Raw genomic sequence first — 4,366 nt, forward strand, 5'->3', positions numbered from 1 at the left:
CAGGGCCCTTGCAAGCGCCGGGGCACGCTCCGCTCTGGGATGCATTAAGCGGCTGCCCCTCCCCTGGCGGGCTGGGAGGCTGCTCCCTGCGGCCCGCCGCGCCCTGTGCCGCGAATGGAAATAGTTTGAGCGTTGCCAGTGAACAAAGTAAAACCCTTATGGGCATGTTTGGGGGGGGATGTTCCAGCAGCTGGGGCTGTAAAAGTTACAGAACAGCCCTGGAATAAAAGCCAGATGTGGGTATTTCTTCACGTCACTGAAAGCCAGGGCTTTGGCTCCTAGCAGTGGCCAAAATGTGTAGGCGCCTCAGGTGACACTTGGCCAGCAGCAATGTTTATGAAACGTAAGAGGAACACCTGCGCGGTGTGAAGAGACACATTTTTAATAGCTCTTTAACAATATTTTGCCAATCGCATCCTAAAGGAGAATCCGTAGGTAAGCCTGGTACTCCATCCTTCATAGAGCAGTGGTCACCAACCAGTAGATCCGGAGCTACTTATAGATCTTGGTGCCTCTGACAGGTGAGCCTGACTGGTTTGGCCAAGAGGCTATCAAGTGCCTGCACTTCAGCTGGCACTTCTCCTACTGCTGCGCAGCTCCTGCCCTTTGCCTTGGGGCTGCCCCTCCCTGGGAGCCTCCTGCTTGTGGTACAAAGCAGGGAAGGGCGAGGAGGGGTGCTTATGTCAGGGTGCGCCCCCCCCACACCCTGTATTCCATCTCCACAGAGCAGAGAGGGGGCACAACAGGGCTTGGGATGGAGGGAGTTTGCTGGCTGCTTTTGAGAGCTGGGCAGGGATGAACCTTCCTTATCCTCACTGCACCACCACCCAGGAGCCACCTCTGGTAAGCAGTGTCCAGCTGGAGCCAGCTCTGATCCTCTGCCCCAGTTATGTACCCCACCCCGTACACACCAAACCCTGGGTAATTTTTTGTAATGTACTATTGGTCGTGGCTTAGTTCCAGGGCAAAGGGGGCCACTGAGCCACATAAAAATCAGTTGGGGCCACACACAAGTGAGAAGCAAAAATAAAAATACCCCTCCCCCGAACTTACTGGTCTCACATGTTGGGATGGGGACACCAAGGCTCAGGTCTTACCTCAGGGCCAGATTAATTCTTTTGGGGGCCCAGGGCTAATAGATTTTGGAACTCTCCTAGGCTTTAGGGTGGGGCCAAAATGAGGGGTTCATTGTGTGGGAGGGGCTGCTAGGAAGCAGGATGGAGATGCAGAGCCTGGGTAGGAGATAGGGTACAGAAGTGGGCTGGGGGTGGCATTACCTGTGCAGAAAGTACGGTGCAGGCGTGAGCTGAGGCATAGGATGCAACAGTCAGGGTCTAGACGGGATAAGTTGCAGGGGGTGCAAGGTAGGGTGCAGAAATGAGGTGGGGATGCGAGGTCTGGGCAGAAGGGTATAGGAATGGGCTGAGGGTGGACTGTGGAGGTTTGGGTGGGAGGTAGGGTACAGGACCAAGCTGGGTGTGTGCGATCTTGCCAGGAGCTAGGGTGCAGGGGCGGGGGTGTGGGTAGGAAGTAGGGTACAGAGTGGGGTAGGGTTGTGGGGTCTGGGCAGAGGAGGGAGCAGGGGAATGGGGCACTGAGCTGGAACAGCTCCCAGGGCAGGGTAGCGGTGGCTCCATACCATGTTGCACTTGCACGCACTGCTCCCCATGGCCACTATTCCCAACCAGTGGGAGTGATGGTGGTTGAGCCTGCAAGCAAGCACAAGGATAGAGCTTCCCTGCACTGCGATTCCCCCAGCTGAGGCGGGGGCAGAGGGAACTGTAGTGTGCAGAGCTGCTTCCTCCAAGCTGAAGGCCGGATCAAAGCAAGCTGTGGGCTTACTTTTTCTTTTCCATCTGATTATATACTTAAGAAATTCGGTTTTTAATTATTCAGGAAACTTGATGAGTTGAAGACTAGTGGGATTATGGTATAAAAAGAGATTGAAAGATGAGCAATTGAAGGAAAGGCAGAGGTGAAAGTAAGCAGGTGCACCCTGGTGAGCAGCTCCTGCAAGAGCTGGATGAGCTGCGTCAAAAGCCAGCAGGGAGCTATGTAAAGAGCTGGCAGGGACCTAGGGTGCTATAAGAAATTTTAAGGAACTCTCACTGCTGAGGAAATGAAAAACATTTCCCCCCGCTCCAGCTTCCTGCTAGGGGAAGGGGCAGAAGAGGCGTGTGCACGTATCTGATGCTTTCCCAGCCTTGCCTGGGCTTGCAGCTCCCGGAAGCCAACAGATTAACCCCCCCCCCCCCTCCCAGCTACAGACTTCTTCCTGGGGACACAGGGTTGTGGGGGCTGGAGGAAGGGTGAGGAGGATAGGAAGGGGCAGGGGTTGCACTGAGGACATGGGGCAATGCAGGGGATTGGTCTGGGGGGAAATCATGGGGCTGAAGGGAATGAGGCTGGAGCAGAGGGAAGATCCTGCATCCCTATCCCACTCGCTAGGTGTCCTGCCCTGCACATTTTTGTTCCCACCCCAGCACCTAAAGGGATCCACAAAATCCAGTAACTCTGGAACCCCAGAAAAGCAAATCTGGCCTATTGGAAACCCTGAACCTCAGTCCTCCCTGTCCCTTCCCCTTACCCCGTGGGGGCTGGAGCACCAGAAGAGTGAAGCCACATCAGTGCGGGTTGGGGGGTTCTTTTTGCTTCTCACTTGTGTGGTCCCTAACTGATTTTTCTATGGGTCAGTGACCCCTGACCCAAAAAAGGTTCCCCATGCCTGCCATAATAAAATATTAAAACCTTTTGTGTTGGACATAATATTTTAACTTTATTTAAAACGAAGTTTGATAAACATGATAAAGTGCTTAATCTGTTTAATAATTTAAATTAAACCATTCTCCCCAGCTGCAGCACTGGCAAAATGGCTGGGTTATAATTATGTAATTAACAGTGAGTTTCCATTAGCAACTGGTAGTCCACAGAAAGGTTTACATTGACTCAAGTGGTCCATTGGGCACACGGTGGAGAGAGCCCTTCCCCCTCTCCTGGGAGAGCAGCATGGCTCAGGACAGGAGGGTTAAATCTTGGCACGCCACTTCGGAAAGGTTGCTGACCGCTGGTGTTAAGACTTCAGAATTTAGGTGACAGAATATTTAGGTGACAGAATATGCTTGCCACCTAGTGGAGAGTGCAAATAAAGCACCGTCCTGGAAACCGATGTGGAGTGGAAATGAATCAATCAAATAAAATGAAGAAAGGCAGATGGAAAATATCAGACCTATCCAATTTAGATTGTCGATGGCAGCCATGATAGTTGAAGATCAGATGTGTACAATCCTTTCTGCTCTTTCTCTGCCTAACATAACAGCACTTAAAAATATAGCTATTGAAAATGTTGTTAAAACTTCCTATAGTACAGATTCCAATATGGTATACACCAGTTTTCCTTCACCTCCTAGCTAAGCAATTACTTCAGTTATGTTGCGGCTACTCTCTCACTCAAGGCTATACTTTTGAAAAGGGGAAATTATTTTCTAAAAGTGAGGAATTTTGGTGCACAGAAATGTACCTGGAATATTTTACAGGTACTGCCACCCCTGCAACTATAGCTATTGTGTCAGATGCTGTTTGGCCTGATTTTTAGAGATGCTGAGAGATGTCAGGTCCTACCAAAACCAAGAAGAGCTGCAGGTGTTCAGCGCCTATCAAAATCAGACCTTACAATAATTATTAACAGAAAGTGTGCTCCATACTGAGGTACTTGGATCACATCATTTAGAATGGAGGCACAAAGTCTGGTTGTACCAGAGAATGTGCTGTTATTTTGAATACATACGCAAATTCACAGAAATGGGAAGGATCCCGAGGCACTTTTCAAACTAATATCCAAAACTTGCACTGCTAGCTTTAAAGGAAACCCCAGTTGACTTAAAGGGAATTTTGCCTAAAGACTGTAGAAAATATGTATTATATATCACCACCTCTGGGCAGGAGGCTGGCAGCCATCTATCACATAGCATACCAATGCGGACAACAGTAGTACAAGAGCACCCCCTACTCTTACATAAAAGAAGTGCCCTGAAATCTTTACTGTCCTCATAAAGCAGGGGTGTCCAAACTTTTTTCAAAGAGGGCCAGATTTGATGAAGTGAACATGCGTGAGGGCCGACCATTTTGCCTGACATTCTTTGAACCATTAAAATTAAATGCAAATTAACTATTTTATGCAAAGTTTATTGCAAACGGCATACTTTTCATTTTGTCACATGGATGACAAATCTAAACAGGTGTTAAATCACTCTGCCTTTCATATCTGAAGGCCAGATGAAAAAAAAAATCCAGGAAGCTGAAATATATGTCAGGAACATTGTAAAGTACATTACATATTATTGGTAATAAAGGTTGTCTGGCAACTTTT

Source organism: Pelodiscus sinensis, chromosome 4 (assembly GCF_049634645.1).
Source record: "Pelodiscus sinensis isolate JC-2024 chromosome 4, ASM4963464v1, whole genome shotgun sequence".
Classification (NCBI taxonomy): Eukaryota; Metazoa; Chordata; order Testudines; family Trionychidae; genus Pelodiscus; species Pelodiscus sinensis.